Raw genomic sequence first — 24,347 nt, 5'->3', positions numbered from 1 at the left:
CTGACGGCTGGTGTTTCTAGCCTGGGAGGGGGCCAATATTCATGGCACCCTTCCTGGGTTATTAATATCAGCCCCCAGCTGTCTGCCTAGCCTTTGCTAGCTATTAAAATAGGGGGGAACCCACGTCATTTTTTTGGGGGTCTCCCATTTTAATAGCTAGTAAAGGCTAGGTATTCAGCTGGGGGCTGATATTAGTAGCCTGGGAATCTCCGTGGGTATTACCCCCTTCCCAGGCTTCAAACATCTGCCCCAGCCGTCTGCTTAACCTCCGCTAGAGACTAAAATTATGGGGGATCCCACGCCAATTTTATTCTTAATAAATCCTTTATTTTAACACTAAATGACACTTGAGGGGTTAATAAAGATGTAGTCCCTAAATTATTATTTATTTTTTAATAAATTTTTCCCAAAAATTTTGACGTGGGCTTTGCCATATTTTTGTATGCCAGCCAGGTACAGCATCCAGGAACGGACTGCGCCCAACTCCCATCTGCCTATTTGTACCTGGCCGGACACAACAATATAGGGAAACCCTTTTTTTTTAAAATATTTCATGAAATAATTAAAAAAAAATTGACGTGGGCTTCGCACTATATTTGTGTCCAGCCAGGTACAGCAGGCAGGAACGGGCTGCCCCCAACCACCAGCTGCCTATTTGTACCTGGCTGGACACAACAATATAGGGAAGCCCTTTTTTTAAAAATTATTTCATGAAATAATTAAAAAAAAATTGACGTGGGGCTTCGCCCTGTTTTTGTGTCCAGCCAGGTATAACTAGGCAGCTGGGGGCTGGAATCTGCAGCGCAGGGAGGCCCAAGCTTTCAGGGCCACGCCCGCTGCAAATTGCAGTCCGCAGCCACCCCGGAAAATGGCGCGTTCATAGAAGCGCCATCTTCTGGCGCTGTACCCAACTCATCCAGGGCCCTGGTACGGTGGCTCACTGGGTAATAAAGGGGTTAGGGCCAGCTTGGCATTATCAGCTGGCCCTAAGCACGAAATTCATGGGGTCACGCCAATATTAGACATGACCACCATGAATTTCTAGTAAAGTATTTAAAAAAAACACAACACTCAGAAAAAAGTCCTTCAATTGAAATAAACGCACAATTCTTTATTGTTCTAAATTAAACCATACTTACCATCACGCCCATTCCAGCTGAAGCCAACGATCTCCTGCAATAAAAGAAAAATAATAAAGCAACATCATCCTTACCTTTCCATGGTTCCCACGACAGCTTCAGCTCTGCTACATCGAGATGACAGGCTGGACCGCAGCAGAACGCTGCCATCCAGCCTGTCATCCCGCAGACACTGAGAAGCGCAGGCTTGCTTGCGCTCCTCAGTGTCTCGCTGTGACGACATAAAGATGAGCCGAGGTCATGTCCAATGAACTTGGCTCACCTCATGCACGTCACTGACAGCGTGGGAAAATTCTCCTGCACTCAGCGCTTCAGCGTGAGAATTTTCCCACGCTGTCAGTGACGTGCATGAGGTGAGCCGAGTTCATTGGACAAGACCTCGGCTCATCTGGATGCCGTCACAGCGAGACACTGAGGAGCGCAAGCAAGCCTGCGCTTCTCAGTGTCCGCGGGATGACAGGCTGGATGGCAGCGTTCTGCTGCGGTCCAGCCTGTCATCTCGATGTAGCAGAGCTGAAGCTGTCGTGGGAACCATCGAAAGGTAAGGATGATGTTGGTTTATTATTTTTCTTTTATTGCAGGAGATCGTTGGCTTCAGCTGGAATGGGCGTGATGGTAAGCAGAGTTTAATTTAGAACAATAAAGAATTGTGTCTTTATTTCAATTAATGGACTTTATTCTGGGTGTTTGTGTTTTTTTTAACTTTGACTATGGGGTTAGTAATGGGGGTGTCTTATAGACGCCTCTCCATTACTAACCTGGGCTTGATGTCAGCTGGCATTATAAGCTGACATCAACCCCAGCCCTATTACCCCACTGCCACAGCTACAGGGCAGTGGGAAGAGGGAGGCTAAGTGCCAGAATTGGCGCATCCTATGGATGCGCCATTTCTGGGGCGGCTGACAGCTGGTGTTTCTAGCCTGGGAGGGGGCCAATATTCATGGCACCCTTCCTGGGCTATTAATATCAGCCCCCAGCTGTCTGACTAGCCTTTGCTAGCTATTAAATTGGGGGGGACCCCACGTCATTTTTTGGGGGGAATCCCCCATTTTAATAGCTAGTAAAGGCTAGGTATTCAGCTGGGGGCTGATATTAGTAGCCTGGGAAGCTCCGTGGGTATTACCCTCTTCCCAGGCTTCAAACATCTGCCCCAGCCATCTGCTTAACCTCCGCTAGAGTCTAAAATTATGGGGAACCCCACGCCAATTTTTTTTTAAATAAATCCTTTATTTTAACACTAAATGACAATTACAGTAATCAACACTGTCACTGTACTTCATATATATGTGACTGACATGTTTCTATCTATCTAATCTATGTGTGATTCTCTGTTCCTTCTATTCTAAATTGTCGGGTACCGCTGCTCAATTGCCGGCCGGCTTTTTTAAAGAGACGGTGCATGAAAACACTATTATTTTTTTAATAAATCCTTTACACTAAATGACAAGTACAGTAAGCAACACTGTCACTGTACTTCATATATATGTGACTGACATGTTTCTATCTATCTAATCTATGTGTGAAGCTCTATTCTTTCTGTTGTAAATTGTCGGGTACCGGTGTATGCCGCTGCTGAATTGCCGGCTTTTCGTGTAATACTTTCTACATTATTCTTAGTTGTTTTCCTTCATGTAGAATTAACCTACAAGGAAAGAAAGGGTTTATTTTCATTCCGATATTTGTGTCCCTTTGACTTGCATTAGTTTCCGGTATCAGAATTGGCGATATCCGATACTTTTTGGGTATCGGCCCGATCCAATCCGATACGATATTTCCTGATATCGGAAGGTATCGCTCAACACTATTCACTACTAATTTGTGGATTTTTATCGCTGTGATACGGGATCACATCTGATGATGGAAAAGGACAGGCTGTATTCTGCAGTGCTAACAAGCAAATGGAGGACTAAAATTGGCGTACTCTGGATTGCTTTTTAAGCAAATCCTCGGTACTCAGTCCCCATCCGCCACTATTTCTTCCAGTCTGCCGTCCCCCATTACGCGAGCACATGTCCCTCAATATTAGACGTGCCCTCAACAACGCAGTTACTGGGAAAGTCCACCTAACCACAGACACGTGGACAAGTGCTTATGGGCAGGGACGGTACATCTCGCTCATAGCACACTGGGTTAATATAGTGGAAGCCAGGAACTAGTCGGACCGTGGAACAGAACACGTCCTCCTGACGCCAAGGATTGCGGGCCCTGGGTCAATCAGGGTTACCCCCACATTCTACAGTTCCTGTACATCCTCCTCCTCCTCTTTAGCATCCATCTCCGAAATGACAACATCAGTAGCAAGCTGGAAGCACTACAGCACTCCCTCGGCCAAGCGGCAACAGGCTGTGCTGAAGCTAATATGCTTAGGTGACAAACCACACAACGCTGAAGAGTTGTGGACAGCTCTGAAAGAGCAGGCAGATCTGTGGCTGACACCGCTGACCCTACAGCCACGCATGGTCGTGTGTGACAATGGCCGGAATTTTGTGGCGGCTCTGAGGCGAGGTGAGCACAAACACGTACTATGCCTGGCCCATGTGCTTAACCTTGTGGTTCTACAAAAAGATAGCTCCCAGCAGAATCCACTCCTCCCACATAGAGGGAAAAGATGAAATGAAATCTAAGGAAAAAATTATCATCAAATGTGGGAAAAGGAATTGTATGTGCTGTAGAAACATCACACATGGGACTGACCCCTTTCGTCTTATCATCGACTGTGGAGGGATTTAAAATAAATTGTATTATGTCCTGCGACACGGACTTTATTATATATTTAATAGAATGCCCTTGTGGTAAACAATATATAGGTAGGACCACACAACCTTTTCACAAAAGGATGAACTCTCATAGACACAATGTAGTCACGGATTTCATCAAACATGGGTTATCCCGACATATGGCCCATCAACACAACAAGGATTTTAGCAGCTTGAAAATCATGCCTGTAGAGCATATTTCGGACATTACCGCTAACAGAATTCAAACTCTAAGGAAAGGAGATCTATTGGCTATACAAACTCTATACACTGATACCACGAGGTTTAAATGAGATCACTGAGACCTTTCCCTAAAAAACACCAAAAACACTAGTCATAGCAGAGTTCCTCTCTATAAATACCAAAAAAAAGGGTATAAAAACTCAATATCCCCTCTTACCTGCCAAGATGTTGCAGTACAACGCCTTGTTAACACTTGTTACATTCACGGTGATACTGTGGCTCAACATTCCCTTTTATCTCCTGGGGTGTCACATCACAGCGCCTCCGGTCACCACTGGTTTCACTTCCAATTCTTCTTTAACTTGCCTCTCTCCAGCATTCTCAAAAGGATATCCGATTAATTCCATTCAATAAGTGATCTCCTATACCAGCCACAATGCTCCAGTGTGGACATAGGCTTTCTTTCCACTCGGGACTTGGGACCAGCGCAGTCCGCAATCATCAAAAGTATAGAGCAGATCAGCCAATGCCAATTCATCTCTTCATTTGCTGGGTTATCACCGCCTATTTGAGCAAAACTACTTTAGACTGTATTACAACACACTTTCAAACACTTCGGCCAGCATGATAAGAATCACGGGTAGGAGGTGTGGAAGAAACAGCTCACACCCCATAGCCGTGAGATATTGCCTACTCAAAGATAAATTTGTAAACACTGAAAAGAACTGAGTATAAGGCATATAAAAAAAGCTTTATTAGTAATAATATAAATTCATAGTGAAAAGTACATTACAAATATGTGCAAATTGCGGAACAAGTCGATAAACAGGAATTCCCCAAGGGATACCCGCAAGCATAATACAGTAGAAGTTAGCAATCAGCTGAGCCCAATAACCTAGTTTTAACTGCAGACAACTTAGTCCTTACTAGTGTTGAGCCACCCCCGTAGTGTTCGAGTTCGGTTCGGTTCGTCGAACACCCGTGTGTTCGCCGAACTGTTCGTCGAACTGTTCGTCGAACACCTTCGAACACCGTTAAAACCAATGGCAGGCAAACAAAAACACATAGAAACACATAGAAAACACCTTCAAAGGTGTCCAAAAGCTGACAAACTGCTCAGAAGACACAACTAACACATGGAAAAGTGACAAGTACATATAGTCATGCGAAAAGAAAAGAGGTGGAGGAGTAAAAGGAGGGGGAGACACAGATATAGGCATGTCATGCCCTTCTAAAATCCAAAAAGTGAGAAGCCGAGACGGCCAGTCCGCTCCTGCCCGTGCCACCTCCGTGTCGCCGGGTTTGTGCCAGAGCCGCGGTGAACCCTGACGGCCAGCCCCCCTCTCCCAATACTGGTGCCTGTCCGCTGGTGGGTCGAGAGAGCCCCCCTGTGGTGGAGGCAGCTCTAAGCTTTTTAATTTAAATTGTCCCTCTAATTTGAATGAATACACTTTAAATCCATTTACAAGGATCTATTGGAGGGCAAGTCTCATGCCAGCAGCCGCGTAATTCCAGCTCCAGTAGCGTCCACTAAAGCTGCTGCAGTTAAAAAGCTTTTATAAGGATCGAGCTCGGCTGTCCACCGCAAGGCATCCTAGTGCCAGTCCCAGCCCCTATGCCTTGGGGTGCCTCCTGATGCTCTTCACTAAGTATCCCGTGGTCCCAAAGCATTTCCTTTGAAAAAATTAAGTGTCCAAACTACAGGTGGTGTAGCTTGCTTAACAGCCGGGATAATCCGCTGACTAGCAGACACTGCTACTAGGCACAAAGTATTTCCTGGGCTAGATGCAGTTAAAAATTTGTAAGTAGATACTCTCGTTGGATGCTGAGAAAGCATTCCATAGAGTCTCCTGGCACGCCATATATGATTCTCTTAAAAAGCTTGGGGTAGGGGTCTAGGGGACCCTTTTATAGCCAAAATCACGGCCCTGTATCACAATACGTCACCTAGGCTGAAGATAAATGGAACTGTAGCACCGAGGGCTCGGTTGCTACAGACGTATTGCACCTCACCCAGAGGTGTGATATCTCACTCTCAGATAAGGATGGAGTGTGGATCAGGACCCGACACCTGTATGCATTACACCACATTGCCGTGGGGCAGGGCGACCAATATGCCCCTGAGATGGACACGACAGTCCCTGTCCCTGGCTGGAGTGGGGGGAGGGAACACTGAGGAAGGGGAACCCTGCAGTGCAGGAGCAGGGAGGAAGCAGTTCCTGGGTGCATTGAGAAGGGAGTATAAAAGGTGGGCACCATCTTAGTTCAGTGCAGAGAAGTCTGAGCAGAAGTGGCAGGGAGCAGGGGCTCTGCATGAGCTCTGCTCCGGAGGCGGGCCTAGTAACAGAGGCCCAGGCCTGCAAGAGGGAGAAGGAAGGAAGAGGAGCGGAGAAGGCTCCAGGAACGAGGAATGAAGGGATCCCAGGGGTGCGGACGGGCGAGTCGCCACCGCACGCCCGAATCCACCTGCGTGGAGGGGTCAGGCCAAAGGGGGAGACCGGTCCCCGAACTAGTGGAGGCAGGAAACGACCCTCAGCTAGAAACCGGAGGCTCTGACATTTTATGTGGCGCAGCCCCTTGCTCCACCCGCTAGGAAGGCACCACATAGGGTCAGGGAAACTGGCGCCAAGTTTACCAAGAGGAGGCCCGAGGCAGCCGGACAGAAGTGTTGGTAAGAAAGGCCAGACAAAGGACACACAAAGGGGGTCCTGTGAAGCGCTCCAAAGTTATCTGGGAGTTGTCTGAGCCCCTCACCTGGTGAGCACAGTACGACGTGGGCAGCCGTTACCTGCAGACGTGGTCTGGATAATAAGAACTGTGAGTAAAGGCCCTGAACTGCATCACTGACTCCGTGTCATTACTGCTGCTGCCCTGCACCATCACCCCCATCCTCCGCATACACTGCCCTGAGGCTATACTCCTCCCGTGGGGAGTTATGCTACGCTCTGCTGCACCCACAACACCAGCCTTAGCGGTCTGCCCTGTAGCGGCGGTTCACTCTGACCGCAATCCACGGGTGGCGTAGTCGGACATTTAAACATCAAAACCACATAAATTGTTCCGCCACTGGTTTGACCGCCCTGAGCCACGGAACCGGATCGCCGCCAAGAAGACTACAACCACCAGCATCCACCAAAAAGGGTCCGGCTCCGGGTGTCCCAAGGCCCAGGGGGTGCGTCAGAACATTTTCATCACCTTTCACAATCACCAATGGGACAAGGCAGGGATGTCCTCTGTCCCCTCTCTTATACATCCTAGTGACGGAGCACCTGCTCTCATCAATTCGCCATAACCCCAATATTAGGTGGATTGAGGTGGGAGGCACCGAGTACAAGTGCTCTCTATTTGCTGATGATGTCCTAGTATATATCACTCAATCACATATATCCATCCCTGCTGTTATGGCTGAAATAGATCACTTTGTTACATGGTAAAATTTTAAAATCAATGCAGCGAAGTCTGAGGCCCTCGATGTCTCCCTCCCTAAATCCATATAGGATTCCATCCAGTCCAACTTTCCCTTTGCCTGGCCCTCACAGGGTATCAAATACTTAGGAATTCCTATTCATAGAGACCTCTCCCATCTATGTTATCTTAATTTTGGGCCCTTTATTGAACAATTCTATACAGACCACGGTTGGCAAGTTAGAACTGTAAGATTCACTACGTGAACCACTGGTGTTTTGTGGAAAAGCACATGTACACCGCGTTCCAAATTATTATGCAAAAAGTGTTTAGGAGTGATAAGGGAAGAATTTGTTTGTTTGTCAGTTAAACTCATTGATGGTGATGTGTGTCAGGGCTCTTTATATCACTGTAAGCAATTGCAGACACCTGTGCTAATTAGTTTGGCAGGTGTGTCCAATGAAAGGCAAGACTACTTAAGAAGGCTCTCTCACATTATTAAGCAGCCTACATTTTCTGCCAAAATGGGAAAGAAAAAGGATGTGTCGGCTGCTGAGAAGCAACAAATTGTGGAGTGTTTAGGTCAAGGCATGACTACAATCAACATTGTGCGATGATCAGGATGAAGTGTCTTGGCAATCAAGAAGTATGTAGCTGATTCACAGTACACACGTGTGCGTGCTGATAAGGGCAAATTGAGGACTCTTTCCTACAGGCAATTACGTCAGGTTGAAACAGCAGCGGCAAAAAAGCCTTGTCATAGCAGCAGACAAGTTTTTGAAGCTGCTTGTGCCTCCAACGTCCCCCGAACAACAAGATGCAGGGTCCTTCAGAGGTTTGCAGCTGTGCATATGCCATCCTGTCGACCTCCTCTATCCACTTCACACAAGCAGAAACGGCTCCAGTGGGCCAAACATTACATGAAGACTGATTTCAAAACTGTTTTGTTCACGGATGAGTGCCGTGCAGCGCTCGATGGTCCAGATGAATGGAGTGGAGGATGGCTGGTTGATGGACACCCCACGCAAACACGGCTACAGCGCCAACAAGGAGGAGGTGGAGTAATGTTTTGGGCTGGAATCATGGGGAGAGAGATTGTCGGCCCCTTTAGGATCCCTGAAGGCGCTAAAGATGAACTCCATAATGTATGTGGATTTTCTCAAACAGCACTTCCTGCCATGGTTCAAGAAGAAGAACCGTGTATTTCACAGCAAGATCATTTTTCTGCATGATAATGCACCATCTCATGCTGCACATAAAACATCTGCATCTCTGGCTGATATGGGCATAAAAGGGGACAAACTTATGGTGTGACCCCCATGCTCACCTGACCTCTACCCCATTCAGAACCTTTGGAGCATCATTAAAAGGAGTGTCTATGATGGCGGGAGGCAGTTCACATCTAAGCAACAGCTCTGGGAGGGTATTCTGTCCTCATGCAAAACAATTGAAGCAGAAACCATCCAAAACCTGACAAATTCAATGGACGAGAGAGTTCAGAAGCTCCTTTCGAACAAGGGGTCCTATGTGAAAATGTAACATCACCTAGAATAAAGTTTTGAGTTGAAAACTGTTTGATTTCAGTTTCTAACAACCTGCTAATGCTTATAATTTCAAAAATGACCATTTTTTTGGTCTTTATTAAAATGAAAAGGTTGATCGAAAAGTTTGGGGGATCTAAGAGTGTGGCAACCCAGTAGTCATGATTACTTCGAATTCTGACAATATGAGGGTCATGCTGCAGGTAGTGCAGCAAGAAGGCACTTATGTGTCTTGCGCATCTCGGAGCCCCAAAATTATTTTCCGGGCTAGATGCAGCTAAAAATTATTTTTAATTTTAAATCTGGTGAAGCTTATTATAGATGGCCTAACAGGATCAGTGCTGCACACTGCTACAAAGCCCAAATTATTTTCCAGTCAAGATACAGATAAACATGATTAGTAATTTGAAAGCTTAAAACGGTTGGTAGGGTGATTTTAACCAATCATCAAGCTTTTACTCTCCCCAGGATGACACAGGGGTAGAAAAGTCGTTTCGGATCCATGATTTGTTCATCTTTATGAACGTGAGTCTGTCTACATTATCAGTGGAGAGCCGCGTGCGCTTATCTGTCAGCACACCACCAGCAGCGCTGAACACACGTTCAGACAGAACGCTGGCTGCGGGGCATGACAAGATCTCCAAGGCGTAAGTGGCTAGCTCCGGCCATTTATCCAGATTGGAAGCCCAAAAAGAGCAAGGGTCCAGTGACACAGTCGTAGCTTCAATGTTTACTTGGAGATACTCCTGTACCATCGTCTCTAGGCGTTGACTATGTGTCAGACTTCTTGTCTCCTGTGGCCTTGCAAAGGATGGGCTAAAAAAGAGGTGAAATGATTCCGCAAAATTGATGTTACCAGCAGATACTGTGGTTCTGTTACGGTTTGAGTGCTGAACACTTGACGGTCCCACGGTTGGCAAGTTGGAACTGTGAGATTCACTACGTGCACCACTGGTATTTTGTGGAAAAGCACATGTAAGATTCTGCAACAGTCTCTGCTGATACTCCTGCATGTGTGCATCCCTTTCTATGGCAGGAATAATTTCTGCAAATTTACTTTTGTACCGGGGATCTAACAGTGTGGCAACCCAGTAGTCAGGATTATTTCTAATTCTCACAATTCGAGGGTCATGTTGCAGGTAGTGCAGCAAGAAGGCACTCATGTGTGTTGCGCATCCAGGAGCACCAAGTCCCTGTTGTGTTGGTGGCGAGGTAACAATCATGCTTCCTTCCTCTGTCCTCTCCCCCCAACCTCGCACAACAGAAATGTGATCAAGGTCTCCCTCATCTGATGAGTCTTCCATCAGTTCGTCCTCCACTTCTTCCTGGGCTCCTGCACCTTCCTCACTAGTTTGGCTGCTACCATGCGCCCTGGTAAAACCATCTCCCCCACCCTCACATGCCTGCCGCCTTGGTGCTGCCGACCGTCTGGACCTTGCAGATGTTAGCCCTTCCGCATACAACTCCTCCTCCTCTACTTCCTCCACCTCCTCTTGTGCCACCACCTGACTCCGAATTCTGTTTAACATGTGCTCCAGCATGTAAATCACCGGAATAGTCATGCTGATAATGGCATCGTCAGCACTAAACATCTTCGTCGCCATTTCAAAACTGTGCAGAAGGGTGCATAGGTTCCTGATCTGAGACCACTCCTCCAGCGTGATTTGCCCCACCTCTGAATCTCGTTGGCCCAGGCTATACGTCAGAACGTATTGCACCAGGGCTTGTCGGTGCTGCCACAGTCGCTGCAACATGTGCAGAGTTGAATTCCACCGGGTAGGCACATCGCATTTTAGCCGGTGAAGTGGCAGGCCCAACGACTTCTGTAGAGATGTAAGTCGCTGAGCTGCGGGATGCGAACGGCGGAAGTGAGCACACAGCGACCGTGCCCTCTGCAGAAGGCCATCTAGTCTGGGATAGTGGGCTAAAAATTGCTGGACAACCAGGTTCAACACGTGAGCCATACAAGGCACGTGTGTGACATTGCCCCGGCGAAGGGCCGCACCCAGGTTTGCAGCATTGTCGCACACGGCCTTCCCTGGTTTCAGGTCCAGTGGAGACAACCATTCATGAAATTGGTTCTCCAGAGCTGACCACAACTCCTCAGCTGTGTGACTCACATTTCCCAGACATTTCAATGTAAAAACCGCCTGATGACGTTGAGCCCTACTGCCAGCATAGTAAGGAGGTGTGCAGGATCCCTTCTGCGCAGTTAGAAAGCTTGTGGCATGACCAGACAGGCTTTGGGTGCAGGTGGAAGACCGAGAGGAGGTTGAGGAGGCAGAAGCAGTGGAGGAACTTTGACATAAAGAGGATTGACGCACAACTCGTGGGGACGGCAAGACTTGGACAGCAGCCCCTTGTCCTGCTGTCACCATAGTTACCCAGTGCCCAGTCAGCGACATGTAACGCCCCTGTCCATGCCTACTCGTCCAAGTGTCTGTGGTGAAATGCACCCTGTCACACACAGAGTTTCTCAAAGAAGCGGTGATGTTGTGTGCGACATGCTGGTGGAGCGCAGGCACACCTTTCTTTGAGAAGTAGTGCCGACTGGGCATCTGGTACTGGGGCACTGCGACGGACATAAGGTCTCGAAAATCCTCTGTGTCCACCAGGCGGAAAGGCAGCATTTCTGTAGCCAAGAGCTTGCAGATGGTGAAATTCAACCTCTTAGCTTTCTCATGGCTAGGAGGAAATGGTCTTTTACTTGTCCACATCTGAGGGACCGAGGGCTGGCTATTGTGCTTAGACGGGGTTGATAAGGGTGTCCCCGGCAAACTGCCGGTCTGTGAGGAAGATGCAGGCGGACATGTTAGGTTGCCTTCATCCAAAGGTGGTGCTATCGATGTCGGACAGCGCTCAACACCAGCTGGTGTTACCACCTCCAAAGAAAATGATGACCTGCCAATCACGCTGGCTGTTGCGGGTAAAGAGGTGGCAGGTCTGCGCCCCAAAACAGGTGTGACTGCTGTCCCCCCAGTCACAGAGGATGAAGAGGCCGCGGATGCACAAGATATGGCAGACGGTGATTGGCCCGGCCGGCTAGGCCGCATTGTAGCACACTGAGCTTCCCACTGCAACTTATGCTTCATGTCCATGTGCCGGTTCATGCATGAAGTACTCAAACTATGTATTTTTTGGCCTCTACTTAGCTTTTGCTGACAAATGTTACAGATAACACGAGTTGGGTCATCTTTATCGATCTGAAAAAATGCCCAGGCTATGCAAGGCTTAGCACCCATGCGACCTGAAGAGCCACCACGACTTGTGGTGAGAGGCAGAGTTGTGTTTGAGGATGCAGTTGTTGACGTGCTTCCAGTACTACGTCTCTGTCCAGGAAGGCGCAACCTGACCTCGTCGTCACTAGCATCTTCCTCCACCTCCTCTGCTGACCTCATCTCTTGGCTGACTGTGGGTTGACAGTAAGTGGGATCTCCGACCTCATCATCATCACCCTGTGCGTTATCACACCTGTCGTCCTCAGAGCCAACCTGTTCCTGCCCTGACAAAAAACTAAAGTTGTCGCTCCAATCAGGTATTTGAGTCTTATCATCGTCTTCCTCATTGTCTCCACCAACAGGAGTTACAGTTTGGGAATGAGGGTCTACATTATGGTCAGAACCTTCTGCGTCTGGTCCTGGATCCGACTCATAAAGATTCTGGGCATCAGTGCAGATCATTTCCTCGTCTGGATTCACAGAAGCGCTGGAGTCGACCTCTGATTCCCAGGCTATAGTATGAGTAAACAGCTCTGCAGACTCAACCATCTGTTCTACCTCATACTCAGACGGGCAGCTGGAGATTTGGGAGCTGTGAGGAAGCAAGTGCGATTTGGGTGACACCTTTGAGGACTGGAGTATTTGTGATGTTGAAGTTGATGTGGAGGAGAGCCCACTTAAAGGAGCACTTGATATCCGTTGAAGCACCTGCTGTTTTGTGCCTCATCTGGAATTTGTAGCGATTGGCGTGGCCGTAAGAAAGGGATCTTATCACATTGTCCGCTAAAAGAAGTAGACATTTTAGTTTGGCTGGAAGATGGTCTTTCTTCTGCACCTACCCCACGGACACAACCTTTTTTCCCCTTCCCAACACGCCTATTCCCCTTTCCACCAGCAGCAGGCCTTTTTCCACTCATTTTGGTGGTTAACTAATTCACAACTCTGGAGTTGTTTGCACAAAAAAACAATGGATGGTAACCGAGCAGAGCTGAGTGGCCAAACTGTGGTATTAGGCCAAAACTATTGGCTGGGCTAGATGCAGAAAAAAATTATTTTTAATTTGCAACCTGATGGAGGTCAGTATAGATGGACTAGTAGAACAAGTCCCACACGCTGCTAGAAGCCCAAATATTTTTTCAGAGATAAATGAAGAAAAAAATTATTTTTAATTTGCAACCTGATGGAGGTCAGTATAGATGGACTAATAGACCAAGTCCCACACACTGCTAGAAGCCCAAATATTTTTTCAGAGCTAGATGCAGAAAAAAATTATTTTTAATTTGCAACCTGATGGAGGTCAGTATAGATGGACTAATAGACCAAGTCCCACACACCGCTAGAAGCCCAAATATTTTTTCAGAGCTAGATGCAGGAAAAAATTATTTTTAATTTGCAACCTGATGGAGGTCAGTATAGATGGACTAATAGACCAAGTCCCACACACTGCTAGAAGCCCAAATATTTTTTCAGAGCTAGATGCAGAAAAAAATTATTTTTAATTTGCAACCTGATGGAGGTCAGTATAGATGGACTAATAGAATGATGCTATGCCCAAAAGATTTTACTTCACTAGGTGCAGTAAAAAAATTGGTATTCTATACACAGGTGGTATATCTTGCAACACAGATAGGCTACTCCACTGACTAACACACTCTGCAATAGGCCAAAAAGGATTAGCTTTGCTAGATTCAGCCAAATGCTGTGAAAAAAACTTGCACAGCACTGGCACAGACCTGCCTGGCAAAAACTGATAGGAACTGATGTAACCTAGTCCTGAAAAGGACTCCAATTACAATTAGTCTTTACTCCCACAATCTATCTATTTAAGAGCACAGACCTGCCTGATAAAAGTCGTAGGAAATGCTGTAACCTAGTCCTTAAAAGGACTGCAATCACAACTATTCCCTACTCCCAAGCTATCTGTATATTTGTGCGAAAATTGGCTTGAAATTAACAAGGTATAGCGCACACAGCAACAGCGGTGCCGTCTAACACGCAGCTGCAGCAGTGAGAAAATGGTGGCGACGGGGAAAATGGCTTGGTCTTATAGGGCAAGGACATGTGACATACACTGCCAATCACACATGCCCTTGCTTGTGTGAAAAAAAGCACTTCGCTCCGTGTGTGCGCTGCTGATAGGCTGACAGATTGCACCTCCCCACTGCAAATGCGGGAAAGAGAAAAAAAAATGGAGATCTTCATTGTTCCTGCAGAGATCCATCCCCTGCCCCTCCCCCCGCCCCGCTGTACACTCAAACTGCGTATTAACATTAATTTTCATCATTACTGAGAAAAAATCCAGTTATGATTTTGGTGCACGAACAGTTATCGAACATAACCTCGAACAGCCGAATTTTTCTCAAATTGTTCGTGTTCGCCGACCGGCTCGAACACCGCCCAAAACAGCTCGAATTTGAGATTGGCGAACAGTTCGAGTAGAACAACGCTCATCTCTAGTCCTTACATAAGGAGAAAGGGGGAAAAAAATGGCCCTGTGCATAGCAGGGTAACACCATGAGGGGGGAGCAATCAAGAGATTCATACAGAAACTGATGACAAGATAGGAGCCTCCAAAGGTAAAATAGGCAACTCATAAAATTAGATGCGTCTCAAACACTATAATGATATTGAACAGCCATACTACGAGGTGTGTAGGTAGAAGTAACTCACAAATAAAGTCACCAGAGTTTTCTCTGGTATTACAAAACACGTTGCACAAGGGGATATTCCATCTGATATCCCATTGATTTACGGGATCATTGAGTACCCATTTTTATTATCCCCACTACCTGGGATAGTAAGCCATGGGAAATTAGGTCTCAGGAGGAACACAAAATACTATCATACCCTTTAACCCAAGATGCGGTTTATTTGATATAATCACTGCTTTGGCTTTATTGGTGACATGGAGCATTTCATCCCAACGATAGGAATATAAACAACAACATACACTGGTCAGGGTTGCACTGTGAACACACATTTTAATTATGTTAATCATATTTTTTCTTGTTAATGCGTTCATTTTCACTTTCCATGGTATATATGTTCTCTGCTGTTAACATCTCTTAAGCTATGCACTTGATGAAGTGGACGGGATGTCCACGAAACGCGTCTGTTTTTAGCTTGACAAAAGAATAAACTTACAACACAAGGCCTGGATTCTGTAAAATTTGTTTTTACGGAGGAGCGCGGAACTACTGACACCTTTCATCATTTTTTAACCTCGTGGTTCAGCAGTTTCTCAAAACCTATCTGTATCTGCTTGTCGAAGTATGCCGCCTGTGTGCCCATTTTAGAAAGTCAGGTACAGCTTCCGCCGCTATTGCCGTGCTTCAGCAGCGTTTGCAGCTTCCAGCTCACCGACTGATCTGCAATGTCCCCACGCATTGAAACTCCACATTGCAGATATTGGGAAGGATTTGAGAGCAGAAGAGGGCAGTTGGTGACTACCAGCATCAACAAGGCCGTTGGTATTCAGGTCAGACTCCACACATAATACCTCAAGAGTGGAAATGGATGTGAGACATCTGAACCATCCTCCAAAACTTTGATGACTCCATCAAGGTGGTGAGCGGTGATGACGCCATAATTAGCGTCACCATCCCGCTTCTCTGTCTTCTGAAACGCTCTCTGCTCTCAATTAAAGAGGATGCATTGCAGGTGGAGCATGATGAGATGGAGCAAGAAACCATAAAGGGTGATTACACACAGCCCTGCCTCATCTCATCCCAATGAGGATTGGATGACAATGAGGAGGAGGAGGAGGAAGAACAGGAGCTAGTTTCCTGCGCTATAGACGGCACTACCTGTTCAACTGTCATACCATCTGTTCAACGTGGATGGGTTGGGGACAGGGAGGAGTATGAAGAGGAGGAGGATGAGGAGGAGAGCATGGTCAGTCATCCTCTTGGTGAGGACACGGAAGTCTTGCCTCTTTACAGTCTGGCACACATGGCTGAGTTTATGTTATGGTGCCTTTCCAGTGACCCTCGTGTCGTCCAAATTTTGGGTGACAGTCATTACTGGTTGATGACGCTTCTAGACCCACGCTACAAGGAGAACTTTCTGTCTCTCATTCCCTTGTAGGACTGGCCTAATAAAATGGTGCAGTACAAGAAGGCCCTTGTTGTGGATTTATTTAAAAAATTCCGACCTGAAAACTCTGGCGGCAGAGGTCACAGTTCGTTGGACAACCAAGGAGTACAGGTGAGAGAGACATAAATGCAATCCAGCAGAGGCAGGGGAACACTGTCAAAGTTCTGGGACTGGTTTCTCAGACCCTCCCATCACACAGGCCCTGAGGCACAGGGTACTCTCACAAGGAGTGCAAAGTTTCAGAAGATGGTGAGGAAGTACCTTGCTGAATGTCCTCTGTGATTCCTCTATGCCTTATAATTATTGGGTATCCAAGCTGGACCCGTGGCATGAATTGGATCTCTACACCTTGGAGGTCCTGGCCTGTCTTACCGCTAGCGTTTTGTCAGAGCGGGATTTTAGTGCCGCCGGTGGAGTTATAACGGATAGGCACATCCGCCTGTCAACTGAAAATGCTGACAGGCTGACTCTTATAAAAATGAACAAGGGTTGAGTTGGGCCAGACTTCTCAACACTACTGAATGACAGCAGCATAACTAAAAACTCAAATATTGTCTTTTTTTGGGAGGTCTAACCCTATTCCCATGCACCTCTGTCTTCACACCCAGACATGGGTATACACTTCCTGATTTTTTCTATTTGCTCTTGTCTTCCTCCTTCTCCGCATCCTCATCCTCCACCACCATATGTACCATATCAACATATCTACATCTCTTGCAAGGGGCATTGGAGTTCCTCCAAATTTTTGGCAGCCGTTGCTTCACTGCATAGGCAAACAGTAAGGGAGACCCGCTCCTTTCTAATGGGAATATGTCGTTACTGAGGCCCACCTACATGTGTCTTTAAATTGTTAGTGGGGTTTTTCCTAAATTTTGGCAGCCGTTGGACTCACTGCATACCCTAGAACTGAATAGCAGACCTTCTCCTTTCTAATGGGAACATGTCTTTGTAATACTATTGTAGGAACTCGAGGATTCTGATAGTGTGGGGCAATGAACAAGCAGAGACGGGTTTCTTTAGTGCAAATAGTGTATTTGTGCAACAGCAATAACACCCAAAAACAATATATTGATAACCCGTAGTGACATACAATGAAATAAGTCCAGCAATATTAAGTCTTTGAAACCTATATAGCAAAGTCGGCAATGTTCTTACAACGGAGTCCTCACACAAATGCGATCAAAAGGAAAGTCTGACACACTGGTGACGTGGCTTGATTCAAACACTGCTGGTGTAGTAAAAGTCAGATCCAGGTATGCAGTAACCACAGGGAAGTCCAAGAACAAGTTCACAAGTTAATCCTAGATGTGGCGTAGATTCAGGGAAGTCCAGAAACAAGTTCACATTTAAGTAATATTCCAGTAAATAGTTCCAGCAGCCCTCACAGGAGGGAGTGAACGAAGGGTTAAACAACAACACAGTTCAGAAACACAGTTCTTACCGGGTAGAGTGAGCCAAGGGTTAAATTCCAAAGTCAACAGGTTAATGATAACACAGTGAGTGTAACTTACATAGGCAGAGAATGTCCAGAGCCAGGGGCTGCTGCTGAGAAACACTTGAAGATTAATCTGGTAAATACACAAGAGATCTAGGAGATAATAGTAGGACAAGGCAGCTGGACTGAAGGGAAACAGAAGCAGAATACTCCAGCAAGGAAGCCAGCACCTGAGCCAGGTTTTAAACAAACGAACAGGAAGTAGGGCATACAAAAACAGCAAACTCCATCTTAACAAAGGGCAAAATCATTCACAAGGTTACCTAGAAAACCCGGAATACTGACATTACTCCCCCCCCTAAAGACGGCCTCCGGACGGTCCAGGACAAGGCTTGTCCGGGTATCTCTGATGAAACTGAGCGACCTTCAGGGGAGCATTGATGTTACTTACTGGATCCCAAGAATTGTTTTCGGGAGAGTAACCTTGCCATCTAACTAGATACTGAAGCCGGTTCCTATGAAGTCTCGAATCAACAATATCCTGTACCACAAATTGCTCTTCGCCATCAGCCAACACTGGTGAAGGGGGAGATGCGATACGTCCCTGAAACGTGTTAGGAGAGACCGGTTTTAATAAAGAAACATGAAATACTGGGTGTACCTTTAAAGTCCATAGTAGCTAAAGCCGACAGGCAACAGAGCTCACAATCTCAGTGATCTAGAATGGACCGATGAATTTCTGCCCCAGTTTCTGCGAAGGAACACCCAATCTTAGATTCTTGGTAGATAACCAAACCGCGTCTCCTACCTTATACATAGGTGCCGGTTTCCGGAACCTATCGGCCGACTTCTTGTAACGCTCCTGTGCTACGGTCAGGGTGTCCTTTAAAACTTCCAGATTACGTTGCAACACCGCCACTCTATCTTCAACCGCCGGTACCGAAATAGCAACCGGAGACCTAGGCAAAATATTTGGATGATATCCCAGATTGTCAAAAAAAGGCGTTACCTTCGTAGAACTGCTCTGAGAGTTGTTGTACGAAAATTCCGCTAAAGGAAGTAGCTTCAGCCAATCGTCCTGCAAATGACTGACGTAACAGCGTAGATATTGCTCCAAGGTTTGATTTGCCCGTTCGGTCTGCCCGTTTGTCTGAGGATGGTATGCAGAAGACAAGCAAACATTAATGTGGAGTGCAGAACAAAATCCTTTCCAAAATCTAGAGGTAAATTGTATTCCCCGGTCAGAAATGATCTCATCTGGTACCCCATGCAGCCGGAAAACGTTCTGGACAACCAGATCCACTGTCTCTGTAGCAGAGGGAAGACCGGTACATGGAATGAAATGAGCAGCCTTCGTTAAACGATCTACTACCACCAAAATAGTATTTTTACCGCCAGAGGTGGGTAACTCCACAATAAAGTCCATCAAAATAGACCCCCAAGGGCGAGACGGTACAGGTAGCGGTTTAAGAAGACCAGTAGGTGAAACGCGAGGAACTTTGTACCGGGCACAAACCTCACAAGAGCGGACATAGTCATTCACATCTTTCAAACAGGTAGGCCACCAAAAAAAACGACTTAAAAATTCCTGCGTCTTCTGTACCCCCCTATGACCAGCCAATACAGAGTCGTGGACCAATTTGAGAATTCAAAGTCTCACAGCCTCTGGGACATAAATACATCGATCTCTAAGCCACACACCATTCCGAAGAACAAGATTTACGTTGTCAGGTTGAGCAGCAAGAAATACGTCACCGTCATAGGCCAGCTTGATCTCCTGCCACATGTCCTGGTCCTGGAGCACTCCTACAAAATTGGCATCAGACAAGATGGTCTTAGAAGGGGTCCCAGGCACAGAGTCCACCGTATGGATTCGAGATAATGCGTCAGCTTTCCCATTACGTGAACCTGGGCGGTACGAAATAATAAAATTAAACTGGTTCAAGAACAAACTCCACCTAGCTTGTCGAGGAGAAAGACACCTGGCAGACTTAAGAAATTCCAAATTACGATGATCCGTGAGTACCACTACCTGTTGAGTTGCTCCCTGCAAATGGTGTCTCCATTCCTTAAAGGCGGAAATAATTGCCAAAAGTTCCTTATCTGCAATATCATAGTTCAGTTCAGCAGAAGATAACCTACGAGAAAAGAAGGCACACGGGTGCAGCAAACCTTTGTCTCCGGTACGTTGTGAGAGGATAGCTCCCAATGCACAGTCAGAAGCGTCCACCTCCACGATGAAAGGCAGTGCAGGATCCGAATGCATCAATATCGGAGCCGTGGTAAAACAAACCTTGAGGCGATCAAAGGCTCCCTGAGCTTGCGAAGACCATGCAAACTTCTTCCCCTTCTTGGTGAGAAGAGTGATGGGACGGACAACTTCTGAAAAATTTCGGATGAAACGTCTATAAAAGTTAGCCAAACCAATGAATCGTTGTACCTCTTTAATGTTTCCTGGTACCGGCCAGTCTAAGAGTGCCTGGATCTTGCTGGACTCCATATTCAATCCCTGAGGAGAAATAATATAGCCTAAAAATTGGATTTCGGAGCAATGAAATTCACACTTTTCGAGTTTGATGTACAAATGATTATCTCTCAAACGTCTAAGCACGGTCTTAACATGTTCCCGATGTTCCTGTACGGAGTCAGAGAAGATCAAAATGTCATCCAGGTAAATTACCACATATTGGTCCAATAAATCCCTGAAAATATCGTTGGCTAAATGTTGAAAAGCAGCAGGAGCGTTACAGAGTCCGAATGGCATCACCAAATATTCATAATGTCCATACCGGCATCTAAAAGCTGTTTTCCATTCGTCTCCGGGACGCATACGGAGTAAATTATATGCCCCGCGAAGATCTAATTTGGTAAATACTTTGGCCTGGCGAACTCTTTCCAACAATTCCGGAATTAGCGGCAACGGGTACCTGTTACGAATGGTTACCTTATTTAACTCCCGGTAGTCAATGCAGGGTCTTAGAGTCCCATCCTTCTTCTTTACAAAGAATATAGGGGCTCCCGCTGGTGAAGAAGATGGTCGGATAAACCCCTTGGCTAAATTCTCATCTATATATTCTCGTAGTGATTTTAATTCCGGAGCCGCCAGCGGGTAAACATGGCCGAAAGGAATCGCTGCCCCAGGAAGCAATTCTATGGGGCAATCATACGGTCTATGTGGGGGAAGTTGATCTGCCTTCCTCTTGTCACAAACGTCTGAGAATTCCTGGTAAACCAGAGGGAGAGTGGGTACCTGTATTGCCTCTTCCAAGTTCTGGGTGACTGGAACCGCTACCGTTGGACTGATGGTAGGACTACACTTCGGAAGGAAGGATATCTCCTTGGTTTCCCAATTGATGTTTGGATTTTGTGACCGTAACCAGGGAATTCCTAAAATTACAGGAAAATGAGGAGAAGATATTAACATGAATGAAAGTGTTTCTTGATGGTCTGGTTCCATCTTACACTCCAGAAGCACTGTCTCCCGATCTACTGGTCCAGAAACTAATGGGGAACCATCCACCGTTTCCATAGTGACTGGTGAAGCTCTTAGTTGCGTCATTATACCATGTTCCCTGGCAAAAGAAGAATCCATGAAATTCCCACCTGCTCCAGAGTCTATCATGGCAGAACTTGGTATCCACTGTCCCTCCCACTGAATCTGAATAGGAAGAGAACAATGTAAATATTTCTCCCCTTGGTCTTTAGGGGAAGTCGGCATCAATATAGGGGGAAAAACAGCATCTAGATGTAGACTGGTCTCCGAAACTACAGACTCCGCGTCAGTGTTGTCATAATCCCCTACTACCGCCAACACCTTGTTGGGTCGCCTGGGACATTTAGGACAATTGATAAGGAAATGGTCTGATTGACCACAATAAAAACATAAGCGCTCACGGAGACGGTATTCGCGGCGTTCATTACTCTCACGTTTTTTGTAGCGAGTCCACCTGCATAGGCACCTCCTCGGCCTCCCGCGAGTTTTTGCCTGTGGTTTCCCTAGACGGAAGGGAGAAATTAGTGATGCGATTTACAGCTTCCCATTTTTCTTGTCTGCGTTCAGTTAGATGGACATCAATACGTACACAGTGTTGTAAAAACAACTCAAACTCCTGTGGAGACTCTGAACGAGCTAGCTCATCCTTGATTGCACTGGACAAACCCTTTCTAAAGATTGGCAATAAAGCATTGTTATCTCAGTTGGTGTCCACCACTAACCTTTTAAATTCAGTAACATATTCTATGACTGAACGTTTCCCCTGGCGTAAGGAAAGCAAGGCAGATTCAGCGGTAGCACGGCGATTGGGATTGTCGAACATTTGTGCCATGGCTGTCAGAAAATCATCCAAATTATTTGGACGGGTATCGTGACTTTCAACCATAGGATTTGCCCAAGCCAGTGCCCGTGATGTCAACAACATAATAGTACATAGAACCTTAGATCTATCAAACCGGTAATAGGAGGCATGTACATCAAAGAATAATATACATTGGTTAGCAAACCCACCGAATTGACTTCGGTCACCATTAAACCGGAATGGAGGCATTTTGGGCATACTAGTGGATGATGTAGGCTCAGTAGGTAAGGCCTCCTGGACTTCTAATTTAGTACGTAGATCTTGGAGAGCCTGACCAAACACCTGTGCGTTGTGGTCAACCCGGGATTCCATGTCTCTAATCTTAATGTGTATAGTCTCTATCTCCTGCTGCAAGGAGTTAATTATGATGAACAGTTTGTCTGCCCGTGTCTCCGTCATTGCCCCAGCAGAGTCCTCTTTTGGCTGGAGTATCTTGTAATACTATTGTAGGAACTCGAGGATTCTGATAGTGTGGGGCAATGAACAAGCAGAGACGGGTTTCTTTAGTGCAAATAGTGTATTTGTGCAACAGCAATAACACCCAAAAACAATATATAGATAACCCGTAGTGACATACAATGAAATAAGTCCAGCAATATTAAGTCTTTGAAACCTATATAGCAAAGTCGGCAATGTTCTTACGACGGAGTCCTCACACAAATGCGATCAAAAGGAAAGTCTGACACACTGGTGACGTGGCTTGATTCAAACACTGCTGGTGTAGTAAAAGTCAGATCCAGGTATGCAGTAACCACAGGGAAGTCCAAGAACAAGTTCACAAGTTAATCCTAGATGTGGCGTAGATTCAGGGAAGTCCAGAAACAAGTTCACATTTAAGTAATATTCCAGTAAATAGTTCCAGCAGCCCTCACAGGAGGGAGTGAACGAAGGGTTAAACAACAACACAGTTCAGAAACACAGTTCTTACCAGGTAGAGTGAGCCAAGGGTTAAATTCCAAAGTCAACAGGTTAATGATAACACAGTGAGTGTAGCTTACATAGGCAGAGAATGTCCAGAGCCAGGGGCTGCTGCTGAGAAACACTTGAAGATTAACCTGGTAAATACACAAGAGATCTAGGAGATAATAGTAGGACAAGGTAGCTGGACTGAAGGGAAACAGAAGCAGAATACTCAAGCAAGGAAGCCACCACCTGAGCCGGGTTTTAAACAAACGAACAGGAAGTAGGGCATACAAAAACAGCAAACTCCATCTTAACAAAGGGCAAAATCATTCACAAGGTTACCTAGAAAACCCGGAATACTGACAGTCTTATTCGTTACTGTGGCCCACCTACATGTGTCTTTAAATTGTTAGTGGGGTTTTTCCTAAATTTTGGCAGCCGTTGGACTCACTGCATACCCTTTAACTTTATAGCAGACCCTCTCCTTTCTAATGGGAACAGGTCATTACTGTGGCCCAGCTTTATGTGTCTTTACTAGTGTTGAGCGAGCATGCTCGACACTGCTCGGTACTCGCCCGAGCATCTCACTACTCGGGATGTTCGGCGAGCAGCGAGCATTTCCAGGTCACTCGGGCGGGAGATTGGGTCTCCGCCCTGCATGTTTGGCGCTCTTTACAGAGCCAATGAACATGCAGGGATTGCCAGCCAGTCAATGTAATGCTGCAGCCATGTTGTTTGTGGGCATTACAGTGATTGGCTGGCCGCACAGCGTCACCTCGAGTATTTAAAACTAGGTGCCCCCATCTTGGACACAGTCGCTCCGGATCAGACAGTGTAGGGTCAGTGCTGCTGAGCTAGGGAGAGATTTATACTGCGAAATAGGTAGTGTAGGGTCTCTAAAGCCTGCAAAATCAAACAAACAGTCCTTCTCAGGACTAATATCCATCCCAGATATCAGACAGTCCTGTGTGCTCCTGCTGGTCAAATTGCTAGACTTATCCCCAGGTCTCAGGGGCCAGGAAAAATCCTTTTTTCTTCATCTAAATCCTGTTTTGTTTTTCCTCAGACTGTACGCGTCTTATTAACCTTTTGGCATTCCCCCCACAAAAAAAAAATTGAGTGTGTCTGTGAGTGTTCAGACACAAATATATCTGTTTAAAAGATTCTGGTGTAGGCCAGAGAAAAAAAACTGTGGTTTTCCTCTGCCACGGTTCAAATCTGAGTGTTATCAACCTGCTTGCCTTTTTTCCATAAAAAAAAAACAGTTTGAGTGTGTCGCTGACTGTTCAGACACAAATATATCTATTTTAACAAGTC

This window comes from Phyllobates terribilis, unplaced genomic scaffold, assembly GCF_046119375.1.
Source record: "Phyllobates terribilis strain yellow unplaced genomic scaffold, ASM4611937v1 Scaffold_1__5_contigs__length_1240528914, whole genome shotgun sequence".
Lineage (NCBI taxonomy): Eukaryota > Metazoa > Chordata > Amphibia > Anura > Dendrobatidae > Phyllobates > Phyllobates terribilis.
Note: the sequence above shows the minus strand (reverse complement) of the source record.